We start from the raw sequence: 21,134 nt of genomic DNA on the forward strand, positions 1-21,134 counted from the left end.
GATGTACCTCCCTCCAGATTTTAGAAATCATCATTTATCAATGACTTTGTTATATTTCACTCGACCTACATTTTTCAATTTTATCCAATTCATGAGACTTTCACAAACCTTGAACTGATTCATACCCTTCTGACAGTAATTCTATCAAAGATGAAGTCCCATGAACTTGCTCTTTGTGTATCTGCGCTGGTTTCTGGTGACCCCAGCTTTCTTTTCTAGGTGCTCATAAGTCACTAGTTTCCTAATGTAATCAAGAATTTTGCCTGGACAACAATGCATTTACAGGCCTCGGTTTGATGGGTGTAAATACTTAAAAATTCTTTCTTAATATTAAGAAAGATAACAAAATGTCTGCACATTGCTTATCTTTTAAAAGCGATACCTAGGGGCGCCTGGGTGGCGCAGTCGGTTAAGCGTCCGACTTCAGCCAGGTCACGATCTCGCGGTCCGTGAGTTCGAGCCCCGCGTCAGGCTCTGGGCTGATGGCTCAGAGCCTGGAGCCTGCTTCCGATTCTGTGTCTCCCTCTCTCTCTGCGCCTCCCCCATTCATGCTCTGTCTCTCTCTGTCCCAAAAATAAATAAACGTTGAAAAAAAAAAATTAAAAGCGATATCCATATACATATTAGATGAAGTATCTGTTCAAGTCTTTTGTCCAATTTTTTTGGAAAGGGACCGTTTATTTCCTTATGATTAATTTTCAAAGTTCTTTCTAATGTTCTAGATACATACGTGATTTACAAAATTTTCCCGTCTGTACCTTGTCTTTTCATTCCCTTAAAAATGTCTTTCACAAAGCAAACCTTTTACATTTGATAAAATACAATTGGCAAAGCTTTTCTTTTAAAGATGGTGCTTTTGGTTTTGCAGCTAGAAACTCTTTGCCTATCCTCTCTCTTGCTCCTTGTGCCTGAACTAGAGACTTCTGGAGCTCTCACTCTGTCCACAACGATGTCCACATCCCAGTTTCAAATAGACTTGAATCATGCTGGGCAGTGCAGAGTTGTTGTTTTTGTTTGTTTGTTTGTTTGTTTGTTTTGTTTTTTTGCTTTTTTTTTAAATTTTATTTTAGAGACAGAGTGAGTGCAAGTGGTGGTGAAGGGGAGAGAAAAAGAGAGGGAGAGAGAGAGACTCCCAAGCAGGCTCCACACAGTCAGCGCAGAGCCAGATGGGGGGGCTCGAACTCATGAACCATGAGATCACGACCTGAGCCAAAACCAAGCATGACGCTCCACCAACTGAGCCACCCAGGCATCCCTATCATTTATCTTCACATAAACTTGAACACCAAAAAAAAAGCCTGGGGATGGGCAGGGAGAGAAGCAGCAATATACCTCAGCCAGTGGCAGCTGCAGCAGATGCGACCTTTGTCACGCCCACTTCTCCAGTCCCCTCTGCAATTAAAACTCCAGTTGCCGAGAATGAAGAAGAAAGAAGAGGCAGAGAGAAACCCCCACGGACCTACCAAGAGTTAGATGTCAAAAAAAAATTAGCATCATGGTTCTGGTTCTGGGATAGATGGAGCTAGCATGCAACCCGTGTCTCCCACTGTGTGCAGCTATAAAACCTGAAAAGCAGGCATGGAACAGCTACCCGAGGATTCTGAAAAGTAAGTAGGAACAGGCAGATTGGGGAAGAAAGCCAGAATTTGAAGTAACATGAAAATGGCAGTGAATGTACCAATTTTTAAAAACTCTGGGGTGGCTGGGTACTCAGTTGGTTGAGCATCCTACTCTTGATTTTGGTTCAGGTCATGATCCCAGGGTCGTGGGATCCAGGTCTGCTTGGGGTTCCGTGCTGGCATGGAGCCCGCTTGGGATTCTTTCTCGCCCTCTGCCCCTCCCCCACTCACACTCGCTCTCTCACTCGCTCTCTCTCAAAAATAAATAAATAAATATATTTTTAAAAAAGATAAATGATAGACATCATGACATATATAAATCTGTTACTACAAACATTTAGAAAGGATATTTTTCTACGTGAACACAATACCATTAGCACAGCCTAATACAATTAACAATAATTCCCTAAGACCTAGACCACATTAAAATTTTTTCAATTGTTCCCAACATGCAACTGACCAAATATTAGTATTTTAAAGGACGGTAACTGTGTAGAGGTAATCTTAGCTGGCATTCAGGAAAGGCCATTATCTTTTTTGTGTACAAACACCTTCTCAGTGCCCATAGGTCTAACTTCACATGTTTCTCCCATGATGCTCCCCTTCCTGGCATTTTAATCTCCAGCAAGGATAGGAAACAGAGGAGAACACAAATAACTTGCAAAATTTATTGTGGATAATCAGGGAATTAATCATTTTTAGCCTAAATCTATTATTAGTGAATACTCCATGTACGTTGAGTTAAAGATACTTCTTTATTGTGCTATGTTTCAAGCTGCCAGTGATAACTTTTTAATGGGTTATAAATCAGTTTGCTGGATCTGGACCGGCATCGTTTAAAAAAATAAATAGAATAGAAACTTTCAAAGCACATCCCATATAGTAAAGTGTTTTTACGACATTTTGTTTCAGTTTTCTGTATGTAAATTTACATGTTGTGATTTGCAATAGAAATATATCCCTTATGGTAAGCTGTGGTCAAGAATTTTGAAAGCCACACATCATAGACAATCCAAAGGGGCCTTGTAACTTAGAGAGCTAGCCCCTTTTCCAATATCTACAGAGAATACTTGGATCCAGAAGATCCAGTCTTTTCTTTTTCCCTGTACCTCTGGCTGACATGAGATTTCCTACAGATTCAAATATCTGGACAGGTGGGGACGGTGAGTGGTGCACTCACCAGCTAGCTGGGCTTCCTCTCATATAGAGCTCAGAATACCGTGGAATCAGATGGTGTGCCCACAGGGAGAAGACAAGGGCTATAGACAGGAATCGGGACATAAAGCAGGCAAGAGAAGAAGACACAGGTATGAACCCTTAGGCCAACAGCCCTATTTATAAGTCAGCATGCATGGGAGCAAAGATGAGAACAAACCAAACCATTCTTGCAGCACAACCTAGTGCACACTCTACAGAGAGATACTTCAGGCGAATGATTGAGGGCCTGGGCTGTAGAACCTGATCCTCTGAGACCTAAGCCCTCTTCTCTTCTTACCAGTCATGTGCCCTTAGGAAAGTGGACCTCCCTGACTCATTTTTGTCACCTACAAAATGGGAGGAAAGAGTTATCATCTCCTAGGTTTGTTGTGAGGATTACACGAGTCAGCACATGTACAAAGTGAGTACATAGCTTCTGGCAAATAAAAGACTCAATAAAAGTAACCATTATTTTTGAAGGGTTTGTGGAGATGAGAGGGAAAGCAGAGAGTAATAAGGAGATGACTAGATAAGGGGTGCCTGGGTAGCTCAGTCAGTTAAGCATCCAACTCTTGATTTCAGATCAGGTCATGATCCCAGGGTCATGGAATAAAACGGGGCATGGAGCCTGCTTGAGATCCATTCTCTCTCTCTCTCTCTCTCTCTCTCTCTCTCTCTCTCTCTCTTTCTCTCTCTCTCTCTCTCTCTCTCACTCTCTCTTCCTCTCTCTAAAATAAAAATAAATAAAAATGAGATGACTAGATAGAGCAAAATACAATGACTTTCAAATGTAATTACAATATTTTCATTTGACGGATGGGATTCCATATCAAGACAGTCCTGAAGCTGCTTATAACATTTTATTCTCTGTTAAATATGTCATTTGCTCATCATCCTGAGTTGGCTGAAGTTACATTCATTGAAATCATGATATGCAGAGATAAATGAGAAGTTAATACTGAATTGAGAAGTGCAAATGTTGATTTTCTAGTATTAGTGTCTTTAACACTGACATATTTTAAAATTGCCTACATTTGGCAACATTCATCCCTCATGCTGGGTGTCATCTTCTCTGAAGAGTCCGGTTATCTAGGTCAAAGAGGACTCAGGCAAGCGGAGCACAGAGAGCACAGGAAGGAGTGTGGACTGCAGGGTGGGAAGGCAGCTATCTGTTGAGGATGGGTTGGTGCCAGGAGACATGTGGTTCCCAATGATGGGTCCCAGATTCTAGCAGAGGATACTGGGTGAATGAAAAGAGTGGGTGCGCCTTGTGGAAACCCAGTTTTACTAGCAAGCAAAGAAGTCCTACAGGGGAATGCTATTGTAAAATTACAGTCTGTAGGTTAGCAGTTATCCACCCCTCCCCCATGAAGGATAACTGCCTTTCCACCCTAACTCGAGGACAGTTAACAGGTAGATGATGTATTGTGAAAGCTCAGCAAACTATTTTTTCCCTCCCTCCCAAAGTATGAAAGAGGAGAGACAAAGCTTACTTTTAATCTCCTTTTTTTTTCTTCTCTACCCCATTAACCACACCACTATATATAAATCTGATAGGAAAACGATGTTGATCATACTTTATTTCTGAATGGTTACAGACCATACTCATGGCCACTTCCTGTTATGTATTAATTGTGAACAAATGCCCTTGGCTTAAATAGTATTTTAAAGGTAAACCAGTTCTAGGATCATTAAGGACATTATTCAATTTAATCTTTTATTTTACAAATTGGATGGTGATATTCTTATCACATTCTTAATTTTTTTTTCATTTTAAGTTTTTATTTAAAGTCATATATCACATTACTTTATTCCCGCATCTTCTCAATTGTTTCTTCCTCATAGTTGCCCTTTCCCTTTCCTACTTGGTGAGATTTGGCTTCACGTTCAAGGATCTTTTTGGCATCTTTGTCCAGTTTTGGTCTAGTGATAACTACCTTGCCAGGGTGAATGTCCACATGGACAGCTGTGACATTCACCTTCTCTCACCAGGGTAGATGACGTATTTCCTCCTGTAAGCCTGGACTACTTTGCCAATTTGCTGACCTTTGTAGTGTCCTCACTCAACCTGTACTTCATCATCCTTTCAGATGGGCATGGATCAAATGTTGTACTTCTGTCTCAGCTCTTTGGAGAGAGGGGAAGGCATAATCTTCCTGTGCATGTGGGAAGGTATGTCGAAATGCCTTTTATAGTTCTTGCTCTGGTCAGAAGCCACAAAGGGATTGAACTTCATTTGGGCCTCCAGCACTTCCTTAATTTTTACTTTCTTTACTTTTAAATACAAGTATAAACTCCCAGCCCTTGGGAGGATTAGATACATGTACATTAGACTATATACCTTTTTGACTCTCCTTTCCTGATATCATTGCTCAAATGGAGCCCTTCTGACAAATTTTTATGGTCTCTACCCCCACGTGGTCAGTCCCACAGAATCCCAACAAATCTGGAGTCCAGAGGAAAGGAAGATAGGGAGTGCATTCCTCATGTATGCATGTCTATTTATATATAGTATGCCTCCAGTATTTACGGCTTGTAACAAACCAACTGTAATCTGAAACCCTACTGTATAATAAACATTGTTAATAACCAACTCCTGGAAATTGCTAACTTCTAGAAAGACTGTTAAGCCAATTAAATTATACCCTTTTGACAAATAATGAAAATTTCTTCCCTAAAGCCAATGTCCACATTTGAAATAATTTAATAGATAAGAATTTTAAGAGAACACTCTTTGAACAAAGGGTAGGAGAGAAAAATGTCTAGTAGAAAAGAGCATCCTCTAGGCATATAATATTCAGTTGATCAAAAGCTGAGTGCACGTCATTTACTTTTCACAGGGTTCTATCATAGGACTGCTAGGTTGGTAAGACCACTTTGCTTCTCAAATTACAGCAATAATGCGAAGCCTCAGTATCCTATTACATGCTACACATTTTTGTTGCTAAATTACACAAGAAATATTGGTATGGTATTTTTCTTACTCTCTGGTGCATCATCTTGGGCCTCCACTCTCTTTCCAGCCTCACCATTTTCCTTCACAGAAGCCGTTGTCTGGTTTATATAAAAAGTGTCAGCTCACTGCCTAATTTTACAAAGGAGAAAACAAAAACTTAATTAGAAATAAGATAATAAACTATAAAAGGCTATCATTAGAGCTTTCCTTCTTTAATATGAAAAGATGTGTTCTAATCATTTCATTTCTTTGACTTTTCTTTTTCACAAAAGAGTGCTTTTCCATACCTCGTCCTCTCATTTCACAGGAAATGTCTCCACACGATGATTGTATTTTCTATCATTTGGTCTGCCTTGATTGGGTTCAACCCAGGTGGGTGGCTTTTTCTTTCTTTCTTTTTTTTTTTTTTTTCAGAAGGTCAAATTGAGTACTGGCTTCTCTCACACAGAAACCACAAGTCTCAGTTTCTCCTATGTTGAGGCAGAATGATTCTCCCCATCTTATCAGCGGTTTTCTGACAAACTTACTATTTCATGATCTTTCTGTTTCATAAACTTGACCATGTTAGTTGTCATTAACCCATTGAACTGGTCAAGGCCTACTAGTGTTACCTGTATCTGTCATGAAGTCATTTCTTCCAGAGGTCTGTTGTGTACAGGGACATTTTGAACAGATGAATGGAACTTTTTCTCTGTAATAGGGGCTCCTCTCTGTGGCCAGTGACATAAGACCCATGTGAGTTTCCATGGTTGGCCCAGATTCATTCCAACAGTGCCATCCATTATTGAGTACCAAATGCCTGATCCTAGAATTGATCCCAATTCAGTAGGAATAATATGATTGGGGTACCTGCTCCAAAATAACTTCTGCATAAGCCTTCTAAAATCTTTCTTTCCCGGAGGCATTTGGGAAAACTGTAAGACACTATGTAAGTGTGGGAGAACCCCTCCACACCAGACCAGATGTGACAACCTCAGTTCAGATCCTGGTTCTGCCACTTCCTAATGTGTGACTTAAGACAGGTTGCTTAATCTCTCTGTGCCACAGCTTCTTCATGGACTGGTTATTCTCTGTCCTTTTGACCCATACTGAGCCCCATGGTGACTGATACTTCAATCCTATATCACTGAGGTTCCCTTGATGTCAGGCTTCTAGTTGTTTCAGCCACAGGGAAATTGGAAGATGGAAGGGAACATTAGAGTGTTTGTTCCCTCAACACCTCATCGACCCCAAACTATTCACTTCACCTGCCATCTCACCCCAAGAGATGGCCACCAAGGCCACACCACCTTGGTCACACCACCAAGGCTCTGGCCACATCTCTCCATGACTGCAGACGGTTTCTCAAAATAGCTCTTCCTAGAATAGCTCCTCATCAGGCCCTAGTTACACCATTTCCTTGCTCCCCTTTTCAGCCTGTGAGTGGGAACAGCTTCTGAAGGCAGCTAGTTTGCTGGGTGCTTCAATATCCCTGACTGATTCCCTTAAATCTGCCTACACATCTGCAAATAGTTTCTGCTTTCAATTCTCTTCAGAATTCCATCTGTGTGTGCCTCCTCTTTCTTGCTGGAGCCTTGACTAAGACCTCATAGGACTCTTGTAAGGATTAAATAAATTACAACATATTAAGTATTTAGATTCAATGCTATATGATTGGCTGTTGTTACCACTAAAGCTGCCTTGTCTTCCTTTCCAATCAGTCCTGGGAGCCACACCACCGAGGTTGCCAAAATAAATAGGGGACCTAGCTCTAGAAAGCCTCAGGCATCTGGAGGTCCTTCACCAACCCTCCAGGAGGACATTAGCACAGGCTTGGGTGGGAAAACTTGAATAAAATTTGTTCAGCTACGGACGGGAAAATCAACAGGCTGGGGCAGGGGAGGAGTCAGAGGCGTATCAGAGGGTCTGAACACATTAACAGACAGAGGCTGAAGGACTCAGTAATTCTGGGAAGACTTGGGCTCCAGGAATTGAAAGAAGAGTCTTTGTTTGACAGGATACTCAGAGGGGATGGGCAGAGTGCAGAGGAGGATCAAATGCCTAAGACAAATTTCATCTACCTCACAATTTGGCCAAGGGCCAGCTGTTTTCCAAGTTTCTGAAGACAGGTGGAGCTAAGTGTTTGGGACTAACAGGCTCTTATCTAAAAGCGAGCCAGCTGGCAGAGTTCACACTCACATATTTATACTGGTGAAATCCAGTTCAGGCAGGAACCAAGACCATTCTTTATTAACAAGACTGAGGGCATACATAGAGGATTAACAGGCTGTTTTCAGCAGTGGATGAGATACAGGCATTCAGGCCAGCCTGACAAGATTCAGAGTGAGCTCTACCCCTTTCTCACTGTGCAGGACTGGGCAAAGTCACTCAGGCTCTCTAAGCTGCAAATTTTTAGTTTGTAAAACTGCTAATAACAGATCCTACCCTGAAAGTCATTAGGAGAACTAAATCAAGAAATTTAGAGGCAGTGTTTTACATAGCACCTGCCACATAGTGTTCAAAAATGTTTTCCTTCATAACCGTCATCATCATCATGATCTCTATCATGGTTCTTAACAGTCAACTGGTACAAATCTTGCAGGCACAAGTTAATGAAAGAGTAACAGAGCTTATAAGGATCTCATGAAAGAAATGGAAAGTATTAAATCAACTTACTTTTTCTCCTTTTGTCAAAATAACTGATGCACAGAATCCCGACCCAGGAAAGTTGCAATTGTTAGCTACACCTCAGGACGGATCTGCTCTTTAGCATAGTGATTTACAAGTCAGGTTCTAGAATCAGCCCAATCTGAGTTCAAGTCCCAGCTCTGAGAGTAAGAGATGTGGAGACCTTGAGGAAGTAAGAGCTGTTTGGCCTTTGGGTAAATTATTCTATCTCATTAAGCTTCAGTTTTCTCATGTGTAAAATAGAAGAAGTAATAGTTCCTACCACATAGAATAGTTCTGAATATTGATAGGATGCATGCAAGCCTCTCATTAGTTTACTTCCAATGGAAGAGAGTTGTGAGAGTACAAATGTTAAGTAGAAGACATCCCTAAGAACATTTGGGAGATTTTACAATAAAAAATTCTGCCATAATGGGGATTGACTAGAAAGGAGCATGAGGGTCATTTTGGGGGTGATGAAAATGTTAACTTCTTGTTTTGGGTGGTCGCTGAATGGGTGTATGGAATTGCCAAACTCACTGAATTGAATACTTAAGATCTGTTCATTTTATTGTATGAAAACTATACGTCAATTAAAACAAAAAGAATAGTTATGAATTCTGCTCTGTGCGTAAGATTTTATCCCATTCAACTCTTTACGTGAAGCCAGGAAAATGTCATTGGTAACACTCACTTAGAGAAGAGGTGAGGGGGATGCTATTGTCTACAATAGCACAGTTAAAGGCTCTTGGTCATGAAAGGTACTATTTCTCCACAAAGCTCATTTACTAGAAACCATTAGGGGCAATAGAAGATCCTGGTCATGAGTATTGTGCATCAGATCCGTGGGAATAGTGAATTTATGGCTTGCCTTCACTGATCTTACTTGGGGCATATGTCTATTACGGTCAAGACAAATGGCCAGGTCAGAGTCACACCCTTTACCCAACAGGTGTTTGTTCATATTGCAAAAAGTTTTTAACAGTGTCTATAGCCTTACTATTACAGGAGTAAGGCATGTATACCTGATGAAAGAAAGGATGAACACACGAATGGATGGATGAATGAAAGAACAAGCATTTACTGAGTGACTATCATGCATCATCTTGGTTATTTAATGTAATTTAAATCTTACTAAAAACTTGTGAAGTAGAGTTATTATTCCACTTTACAAATGAGAAAAGCCATGCTTAGAAGTTGAAGCAATCGGGGCACCTGTGTGGCTCAGTCAGTTAAGCCTCTGACTTCGGTTCAGGTCATGATTTCACGGTTCATGAGTTTGAGCACCATATCAGGCTCTGTGCTGACAGAGCCTGGAGCCTGCTTCAGATTCTGTGTCTCCCTCTCTCTCTGCCCCTCCCTGACTCATTCTCTCTCTCTCTCTCTCTCTCTCTCTCTCTCTCTCTCTCTCTCTCTCTCTCTCTCTCTCTCCCTCTCCCTCTCTCTGTGTGTGTGTTTCTCAAAAATAAATAAACGTTTAAAAATTTTTTTTTAAAAAGGTAAAGCAATTAACCTAAGGTTCCAAGGTCAGATGATAGCAGATGGACCCCATGTAATCTAATTATATCCTCAATAATTTCCATTTGTTACAAATAATATTTTTTCTTACGAGCTCCTATGTATTTTATTAGAGCTTATATGTATCAGTTAGCATACATCCAAACATTTAGTCTTTGTTTCAGAGGCTATTCCAGCTACCTCTGTTTAGGGAATTGATCAGTATGAGGTAGGATACCACTAATACTAAAGTATTAGTCAATGTTTTCCCCTAATATTTTCTCCACTTCTTCATTCTTACCCTCTTTCAAACAGCAGATAGATTATTCTGAGTTCTGTTACCCCCAGGCAGAAGAGGTTAACAGCAGAGGAAAAATGAATTTCTTTTGGCTTTTAAGTCTTCAAACTTCAGGCCCCAAGGAGAATGGGAAAATATGCAGGGCATAAATAAGATATAGAAGTTTACTTGGTAATTTAGAGAATGAGTTCTCACCCAAGATTACACAAAGCTTTCCCAGGTGTGGGGAAAGGAGACATGCTAGAAAGAAGTCAGAGCATAGTGCTAATGTAGCCTCTGAACAGGGGCTGTCCCCTCCCCTTCTCCCCCACCCACTCAAGTGGGGGGAATTACTGAAGCTCCAGATGGGTTTGTGTGTTCTCAGATCAAAGGGAAAGAGCAAGAATGGCCTAAAAGAGAAACGACCATCAGGTGTGGCCAACAGATAGCTAAGAGGGTGTAGTCCCTATGGGAGCCGCAGGGGGTGGAGGTATTATGTTCCCCTTGTTGGCCATCACAATGGATGCCAGCCAGCATGGACAGATGATGGCCAGAGGCCAGCTTCAAACCCAACCGACATCCCCCATGCCCCACCTCTTGTCACTTGGAACATCCTCCAGAAATTAGAGGCAACTCTAGGAAGGGTGGTAGGAAATCCTCAGTTTAGCCCAATTTAGCAGAGATTAACTTCTGCTGCATTGGAGGAATGAGGGCTGAAAACAGAAATTAGATTATAAAAAAAATAAATGTAGATTTCTGACACAGTGGAGTTTGCAGACTGGCATTCATTTTGCTACAGTTATAGATGTAATGCATACAGTCATACTTGAGATCGGCTGGAGAAGGGAACAGCACTTGAAGCCTGCAAAAAGAAATCTAGAGGAAGAAAAGAAATTCCTTTAAGACAAATGTTCTTTTCAACCTGACCCTGTATTTAATGCTACCATATTTATTGAAGTCATCGTATTAGTTTATATAGCCCCAAGTCTATCTTTGCCTGATAATTCCTGGACCTTCTTCCTCATAAGTTATGTGACCTTCTGCTTATACCCTTGGGAGTCTTTGATCACCTTAAACTTTTGTCCTGGAATTTGTTTATTTTGAAGCATAAGTTTTTAAGGGGAGAGTCCCTTATTGGTGAAATCTTTTGCAAAAATCCTTTGCAAAAAAACATAAACTAGAATATTCTTTTCATAACTCTACACCCCACAGCAGCAATTTGTTCTTACATAATGCAATCTCTAGTTTCCATGCATCACTTGTCAGGGGATGACCCAAGGATGACCATCCAGATAAGGCAAAAAGTAATTGGGGGAAGGGAGGTGACCACCAAGATGAGTGCTTTGAAAAAAAAATTATCATTTGAACCTTTGGAGACTCAGTAGCTCAACCTGACAGCTGGGTGGGTGGGAAGCAAAGGACAAGAAACCTGTTTCAAGGTTAGTTCAATGGTCTAGGAAATAGGTATGGCGTTTTGGACTAAGATGGTAATGTTGACATACTTGATTTAGGAATATATTATATTTTGAAAGTAGAACCAGTAGGATTTGGATGTAGGGATACAGAAAAGGGCCAGATTTGATTCCTGTGGAAGAAGCCATGCTTACCTGGAACTTCACATGACTGGACAAATGTGCCTGAAGGTAAGTTTAAAAACTGAAACCAGCCAACTAGAAACCAAACAGGAAAAAAAAAAAAAAAAAAAGGAATTGGGAATGAATACCTTTTTAACTTAGTGAAAATTGAACCTGTCATGGAATCAACAACAACCATAAAAATCTTGAGGTGCCTAGCTGGCTCAGTCAGTAGAGCTTGCAACTCTTGATCTTGGGATCATGGGTTCAAGCCCCATTTTGGGGGTAGAGTTTACTTTAAAAAAAAATAAAAGTCTAACAAGCTATTTAAACTACCAATAAAAATCCGCATGAAGTTTCATCTTGTTCAAAGGTTACGTGCAAAACCAAGGTCCCCAAATTAATGCTGAACAGCCAGTTGGTTTTCCTACTTAACAAGGAGACTTCAAAATGCAATCACCTGGGGTTCCTGAGCGGCTCAGTCAGCTAAGCATCCAAATCTTGATTTTGGCTCAGGTCATGATTTCATGGTTCGTGAGACCGAACCCCATGTCAAGCTCTGCACTGACAGGGTGGAGCCTGCTCAGGATTCTCTCTCCCCTCTCTCTCTGCCCCTAACCTAGCTCACACTGTCTCTTTCAAAACAAATAAATAAATTAAAAAAAAAAAAACAAAACAAAACTGCAATCACCTGACTACCATACGCTACACCCCCCTGCTGGTAAGTAGGAAAATTACCTCTGGGTAAATGTATTCTAAGTGATGGGTGCTAATTTTGCCCTAAGCAAAATGTATTAGATAGGCTGAGTATGTCCTTTTATGTAATATCCCTCCTTTCCTTGATGCCTAACTCACTTCCACTCACATCGACTATCACCAGCACCCAGAGTTTGCACACAACATCCCATATACAGTCTGTATCCTAAGAAATAACATTTCATTTTCCTAGGACTCATGAAAACCCTCTTTTATGTCCCGTTTGTTAAGACAACTTAACTTTGTGACCTGACAGTGTGAAGCAAAGGGCTGGGTACTTGAAACTTAGGTCTCTCAATAATGTGATGATTTTAACTAAAGACAGACTTTTTTTCCCAGTAAGAGAAATTAAGTGTCAAAATTTTAGATAGGACTAGTGATGAGAAAGGCACACAGAGCAGAAGAATATGGTAGAAGATATGAAAAAGTAAAGATTTCTCATCATACCAGGCTATCCTGGCAAGCATTGTGCTCACAATATTCCTTAACTAAGCTTTCCCACTCCCCCACCTCCCTTCACCTGCTTCCCCTCCGGAGAATGGTGGTTGCCCTGATCTCCTGCTCCAAGAAAACAATGCATGGTGAGTGGGCCAGATGGCCAGGGCCCAAGAGAAAATATGGCAACCTTGCTTTTCCAGGAAAGTGCAGAAGAAAGCTTGTAAGCCTGGAGTCAGGTTTTCACTATAAACAATAGAGGAAAGGTCAAAGATTATTTCCAACCACAGTCACCAGGGAGACAGTCGCCAAAATACCTAACTATCAAACTCTGGTTTTATGCCCAGAGCTCAAGCAGAGAGAACACAGGGAAGTCCAGGTACTGGCAAGCAGCAAGAACCCAATTACAAGGTGCGTGTAGGGGGGCCTCTGGTGCCATAAGCCAGCACTCAGGGTTGGCTTCTGAAGGAGATAAAATGGTCTTAATGCTCCAGCAAGACTGCTAAGCTTTACCTAACTATTATCCCTAAGAAAACTCCCAACATTCTTGAGTGCTAAGGAGCCTGTGTATTGATGGGCTTTTTAGTCTGTAGTGTATATTTCCTTACATGGCTGTATTATAAAGGGGGGGTGCTCAGAGCTCACATCCAAGATGGAAAGTATTCTTTTTTTGAATCAAAACTTTATTTTTAAAACAGCTTTAGGTTTGCAGCAAAATTGAGAGGGAGGTACAGATTTCACATATACTTCCGGCACCTACACATGCATAGTGTGCCCCATCACAACAGCCCCCCACCTCAGAGCAATGCATTCGTTATATTGATGAGCCAATATTGACACATCATAGTCACCCAAAGTCCCTCATTTACGTTAGGGTTCACTGTTGGTGTTGCATATTCTCTGGGTTTGGACAAATGTAAAATGACATGTGTTCAGCATTACATGTGTTCAGCATTATGATATCATACAGGGTTATTTTCATCGCCTTAAAAATATTCTTTACATAAGGAATTAATTTTAAAAATAAGACTTTTGTGAACATGGAAATATACTAAAATTTGATTCCTTAGTTCCAAACTAAAAGTTTTCTTTACTTCCTTTTCCCACTTTATGTCAGACAAATGTACCAATGTTTCACTTATTGAGCGGCCTCCCTTGACATTAACATATTTAAGACTTCTCTGAAAGGTCAAAAGGGTCAAGTGATTATAGTATTTTCATCATCACATCATTCCTTGCTCCCTTTCCCACCCCACCCTCCCCCACCATCCATGTCTCTTTTATGTTAGGGAGATAATTTCCAGTGTGCCATTTTATATGCTCTGTTGTGACATGTATTACAATTCGGGCTGAAAAGCTCAATGTGAAACCAACAAAGTGGACATAGAGACACTTTAGATAGCAGTTTCTACCTCTCCTATGCAGGCCCTCATTAAACTCTAATAATGGAATTGTCTTTTTTCATCTGTCCCCCACCAGAGGACGACGGTGAACTGTCCCTACGGATGGCACAGATGGGATTGTTTTGCTCACTCTCACATCCGTGGCAACAATGCCAGACCACAGTGGGAACTCAGTCAGTGAATAAGCTGCTACTTGAGATTTTGTCTTTGAGCATAGTTGACGCACAATGTGACATTAGTTTCAGGTATACTACATAGTGATTGCACAAGTTTAGACTTCATGCTAAGCTCACCACAAGGGTGGCTACCCTCTAGCCAATACATTGTTATTACAATATCATTGACTATAGTCCTTATACGGTGCCTCTTATTCCTATGACTTATTCATTCCACAACCTGAAGGCTGTATCTCCCATTCCCCTTCACCCATTTGCTGCTTGTGAGATTTTTATACCGGCACTCTGAACGGCATGAGTGGTCTCTCTGACCAGCGTTCTAGATTTCCTGATCAGGACCTGGGGGAGGCAGGGTGCCATCACTGGCCATGAGCTACCCTCCCTATAGTGAGGAGGCCACATTCAGCTACTGCTTTGTCAGAGATAATGGAAATTTCCTTTAGTAGCCTGCAGTAAATCAAAGACATGAAACATTTTTAAGCTGGAAGAAATCATGATCTACATTGGCTACATAAAGCATCAGCTGAGTATAGGGCTTCCTTCTTTTAATTCCTTTGGTCAAGGAACTCTTACTACAGCAGGTTTCATTGTGTTGCAGGGAGGGAGAAACAGGATACAGTCCTCTCTCTTTTTCTAGGACACGGTGTTTACCATCTTGCTATTGGCATTAAGAGTAGTTTATTCACAGACTTTCCTAAGTGAACTATTTTCTAGAAATATTCTCAGAAAACAATACCTGTTTCTGACTACAGGGTAACTGATCAAGTCAAAAGGGAAAAAAAAGAAGGCAAAGAGAAATGTTTTCTCTGGGGGTCAGCACAGCACAGCTGATTACATCCATCAGTGGGACTTTATGCCTTCCTTTCTATCCAATATCAGGTAGGAACCACTCCCAGAGTAGATCTTACACTGAAGTCAACACAACTTGTTTATTAACATTAAGTTACTATGAGGAATTTCATCCAAGTCTCTTTTAAAACTCACATTTCACATTTCAAAGTCAATGGTTATAGACCTTAAGGATAGCGAATCCTGAAAGCTGGCGAGTGTCATATTCTATGTGCCATGGAGGTCACAGAGTTAGAGCCACAGTCTCTTTTACCTGGTGATAAATTCTCAGTTATTCATTCTGCAAAACTTGGTCCAAATTGTGTGGCTTTTTCGTCATTTGGCTCCTCGTCTTAAAAAAGAAATGCTACTGACAAAAATAAATTGCATCAACTTGGAATTTTATAAGACTATTCCATATCCAGACTATCCCATATGGCAGATTAGATGCTGTAAATGACTCTCCCAATAAAATAAATAAAATGTTGGATAAAAATATCTTTTAAAACTCCTGAGATGCAGGAAAGTAAGAAATATTCAGACCTTTAAACCAAGTCAAAGCACTCTCTGACAGCAAGTAACAGACTGACTCTCCCTGGGATCTCCAGCCTGAATTCATATTGTCACTGTGATCCAAAAATACAAAAAACAAAACAAAACAAAACAAAAAAACAAAGTTAAGTAAAAAATGTTATTCAAACTGGTGATATTGTTCCTTAGACGTCTAGCAAAAGAAAATAAAATCCAGGCCTCAAAAATTTGCATAGATAAATATCCAAGGAAAAGGAATAACTCAGTTGAATATTGCAAAATATAAGGAAGGCGCCATGAATAAGAGATGGCAGAAACAACAGGGAAAAAAGATCCCAAAAGTCTTCTGATGTTGGAACTATCAGGCACAGAACATAAAATAACTATATCTAATATGTTTAAAGGAATAGAAGTGAAGACTCAAAATATGAGGAAAGAACATGAGACTCTAGAGATGCACGAAAAGATTTTTAAAGGAAGCAAATAAAATTTCTAGAAGTCAAAATTGAATTGATAAAAAGATCAAAAGAGAGGCACCTGGATGGCTCAGTTGGCTGAGCGTGTCACTCTTGATTTCAGCTCAGGTCATGATCCCAGGGCCAAGGGATTCAGCCCCACATGGGGCTCTGAGCTGAGCATGGAGCCTGCTTGGGATTCTCTCTCTCTCTCTCTCTCTCTCTCTCTCTCTCTCTCTTTCTCTCTTACTCTCTTTCTCTCTTTCTCTCTCTCTAACTTCACAGAATTGTTAAAAGACACAGGTCTGGTAAAAATAAACCAAACTAAAAAGCAAAATGAGAGGAAAAAAAGTCTGTACCTAGTTACAGCTGCAAACATCAAAAGATAAAAAGACATGCAGAGAGAAGACACATTACCCACAATGGAATAATAATTACTCACAATGAAATACCAATTAGGCCAACACCCGACTTTTCAACAGCAATGATGGAGGCCAGAAAATAGTGGAATAATATCTTTGATAGGCTTTGATAAAACAGCTGTCAATCTATTAGTCTATACCCTTGAAGAACTAGGGAGAATTAAAATACATTTTCAGACAAATAAAAACTGAAACACTTTGCTACCAAAAGAACTCACTGAAGGAGTTTCAGAGGAAGGACTCAGTTGCAAAAGAAATGGTGCTCAAAGACATCAGGACATCAGTGACTGTTTGTAATAACTGATAACATTGGTCGTAATGTAATAAAAGTCAGTGGTAATAATTGGCCTCAAACACTGTGATAGTAACTTATAAATAGTGAGGGGTGGTCAGAATTAAAACATTCTAAGGGCTTTGCATTTTTTTGAAGTAAAAATACTGAATAACTAAACTCTGACAACTATTCCATTAAAATAGTCGGAATAACCACAAAAATGAAAAACAGAGTATATTAAAAAAAAACACAGAGTGTATTACTTTTGAGTTAGTACACGTGAAAAAAATCAAATAGGAGGAAAGGAAAACTGCATGAATTTGAAAGGCAACAATATGAGGAGGGGAGGCAGAAAAGGTCACACAAAGAGCTATAATCCGAATATTTCAATAACCATAATAAATGAAAATGTATTGATTTTTTCCATTAAAAGAAGGCAAATGTCAGACTAGATTTTTAAAAATCCAGCTATCTAGGGGCACCTGGCTGACTCAGGAGAGCATGCGACTCTTGATCTCAGGGTGGTGAGCTCAAACCTGGTGTGGTGCCTACCTTAAAAAAATAAAAATAAAACTTCAGCTGCTTAAAGCTGGTACTCCAAAAATGTAAGAATACAGAAAGTTTGAAAATCAATGGAAACCAAACTGATAATCAATGAAATAAATCATTCACTGTCTTGTCTCCGAATTTTCTAGTTTTGAAATTAAGCTAAAAAGAAATGACCCCCACAGTCACCATAAATAAACAGTTACTAGGCAATGCTGCACGCAGGTATGTGCTGCTGAGGTACTCAGGGAAGAAAAAGAGCAAACTCTAAACTTTAGAAGTTCAAAACATCATGAATTCTCTAGCCATAGATTTTGTAATGGCATGGTTTTTATATCTTGCATAGAAAGTGTCCTTTTCTTTTGGAAAAAGTACCTTAAGATCAAGATTTTGAAAGTATGGGATCATCTTCTATTGTTTACTTCTGTTTTTTTTAATTTTTTTAATATTAAAAAAATTTTTTAATGTTTATTTATTTTTGAGAGATAGAGCACGAGTGAGGGAGGGGCAGAGAAGAGCGAGACACAGAATCTGAAGCTCCAGGCTCTGAGCTGTCAGCACAGAGCCTGATGTGGGGCTTGAACTCATGAACTGTGAGATCATGACCTGAGCCGAAGTTGGATGTCTAACCAACTAAGCCACCCAGGTGACCCTATTGTTTACTTCTTTGATCATCTTGTTCACCAAAAAGAATACAGAATCTTAAACTCTGGCAACACCTACCTTTCTTAAATTATAATTGCTATCACTTGTTTCAGAAAATAGAGGTGGGGGGGAGAAAACCCACCAAAGTTCCTACATATTTAAGTAGCTTTGTAAGTGACCCAATTGCATATTCACAAGCTATCCACTAATCTGTTTCAAGATTTCTTGATATAATTTTTTTAATTATTTATTTATTTCTGAGACACAGAGAGACAGAGCATGAGTTGGGGAGGGGTAGAGAAAGAGGGAGACAAAGAATCCAAAGCAGGCTCCAAACTCTGAGCTGTCAGCACAGAGCCTGACCCAGGGCTCGAACTCACGGACTGTGAGATCATAACCTGAGCCAAAGTCAGTCGCTCAACCAACTGAGCCACCCAGGCGCCCCGTTTCAGGATTTCTTTAAGAGTGTGTGTGATAAAATGGAATTTGAAGTGTTCCATCTCGTCAACCCTCTCGAGTCACTGAAGTGCTTCCCTCTTGAGACCCAAGTAAGCAAGAGTAGTTACTTCTGTTAATGCTCTTAAGATTGCCACAAAGGAGAACAATTCACTCTAGTAATGTTCATGACACCTCTAACTCATGAAATGCAAGACCTGAAAGGGACCATAGGGAGTTTTGAGTCTGACCCTTCTTCACTTAACAACTGAAAATCTGAAACCCGGAGGAACGAAATGATTTTCCCTAGGTGTCCCAGCTGGTTAATTGCATTAGGGACAAGAACACAGATCTAACTCCCTCCAATTCGAAAACATTCTACCACTTTCCATTTACCATTCTTTGGGTAAAACCTAATTTTTTAAAAATTTTGAATCTGGTATATTTAACACACAGTGTTATGTTTGTTTCAGGTGTACAATATAGTGATTTGACAATTGCATACATCATCCGGTGCTCATCAAGTGCATGCCTTAATCCCCATCACCAATTTCACCCATCCCCCCACCCCCTCCCCTCTGGTAGCCATCAGTTTGTTCTCTGTAGTTAAGAGTCTGTTTCTTGGACGGGGCGCCTGGGTGGCTCAGTTGGTTAAGTGCCCGACTTCGGCTCAGGTCATGATCTCACAGTTCGTGGCTTCAAGCCCTGCGTTAGGCTCTGTGCTGACAGCTCAGAGCCTGGAGCCTGTTTCAGATTCTGTGTCTCCCTCTCTCTCTGCCCCTCCCCCGTTCACACTCTGTCTCTGTCTCAAGAATAAATAAACATTAAAAAAATAAAAGAGTCTATTTCTTGGTTTGTCTCTCTCTCTCCCTTTGCTCATTTGTTTTGTTTCTTAAACTCCACATCGGAATGAAATCATATGATATTTGTCTTTCTCTGACTGACCTATTCTGTATTACAATTTTAAATACCTAACGAGAAGAGTACAAACTGTTGACTGGAGGGAGATTTCTATTTCCCAGACTCATCAGAATGATGGATTCTAACTTTCTTGGGTCATTATCTCCAAGATGCTACAGTGAAGCAAATGGCAATTTGTCCAGATCCACATTCCCTTTCATTCCTTCCTGGCACCATCATTGTATTCACAGGGAGTTCAAAGACGAACCTCAGAGCCCCAGCAGACAGGGGGAAAGGGCAGGGGTGGCTAATTTTCCAAAAGCAGCTTCAAACATGTTGCTAGTACTTTATTACATTCTTTCCCTAGTAATCATCTTACTGAAATGGTCTTTTTATATTTAGACAAGATGAAACCTTTCCTTAGTGTCGACTTTTTCTCTCCTCATCTGAAAGAATGTAGGAGAAATTAAAGAGGATATAAGATAAGTAACTAAAAGGCTTAAAGAATGGGAATGTTGCTTTACAGGAGACAAATGAGGTGAAAAAGAGACAGCTAGGTGGCAATTTAAATGCAGAAAAAATACAGTAAGAGGTACTGTAAGATTGTCTTATTGAAAAGCAACATGTTAATCTTTAAGGTAGCTTCAAACTCAGAGTTCTGTATTATTATATTGCCACTAATAATAATAATAAGCTATATACTTGAAAAATTCTGTAAGTATGTGATTAGCTTTGTAAGAAACTATCAGTGTATTTTTCAAATTGCCTGTGCAATTTTGCAACTCCATGAGCAATGTATGAGAGTTCCAATTTTGCCACATCATTGTCAGCATTTGGTATTGTCAACTTAAATTTTTTTAGCCATTTTAGTAATTATGTGCTTTTTGTATCCTATTTAAAAATTCTTTGCCTAATGCAAGGTCATAAAAGTGTTCCCTAAGTTTTCTCTAGAAGTTTTATAGCTTTAACTCTTATACTCAAGTGTAACCTTGATTTTTTTCCTCTGAAATTTAGTGCACAAGACCAAGGAATGGGCCCAGGAATCCTTTGGAGGAAATATGGAGAGCATTGGCAATAGTTGTTAAGGTGAGTAATATATAAACATATATGTATTTGCAATTTATAAATAAAACCAATAATCATTTCAACATTTCTTGACATTCTGTGTGTAATACAGATTTTCCTTGATTTATAATGGGGTTATGACCTGACAAACCCATTGTAACTTGAAAAGATTGTACATCAAAAGTGCATTTAATACACTTAACCTGCCTTACGTCATAGCTTAGCCTAGCCCACCTTAAACGTGATCGGAACACTTACATTAACCTACAGTTGGGCAAAATCATCTAATACAAAGCCCATTTCATAATAAAGTGTTGACTGTCTCATGTAATGTATTGCGTGTTGCACTGAAATGGTTGTACAGGTATGAGTGGTTGCATAAGTGAAGCAGTTGTTTACCCTCATGACTGGGACCTGCGGCTGCTGCTTTCTGAAATCATGAGACAGGGTCACACTGCATAGCCTGGGAAAAGATCCAGATTCTAAATTCAAACTAT

General features: G+C 40.0%; 1 long non-coding RNA gene and 1 pseudogene across 1 annotated transcript in view; one reads left to right on the forward strand and one right to left on the reverse strand.

Moving 5' to 3' along the window:
- LOC124502664 (uncharacterized) overlaps nucleotides 1-21,134 on the forward strand; it is a 50,142-nt gene that overhangs the window by 21,050 nt on the left and 7,958 nt on the right. The window contains exon 2 of the long non-coding RNA XR_006959970.1: nucleotides 20,587-20,658. This is a non-coding gene — a long non-coding RNA (uncharacterized LOC124502664). The remainder of the gene's footprint in view (nucleotides 1-20,586; nucleotides 20,659-21,134) is intronic.
- On the reverse strand, nucleotides 4,577-5,052 carry LOC124502663 (60S ribosomal protein L26-like; annotated as a pseudogene).

This window comes from Lynx rufus, unplaced genomic scaffold, assembly GCF_022079265.1.
Source record: "Lynx rufus isolate CCGP_SWC_20201006 ecotype Redwood Valley unplaced genomic scaffold, mLynRuf1.p SCAF_7, whole genome shotgun sequence".
Classification (NCBI taxonomy): domain Eukaryota; kingdom Metazoa; phylum Chordata; class Mammalia; order Carnivora; family Felidae; genus Lynx; species Lynx rufus.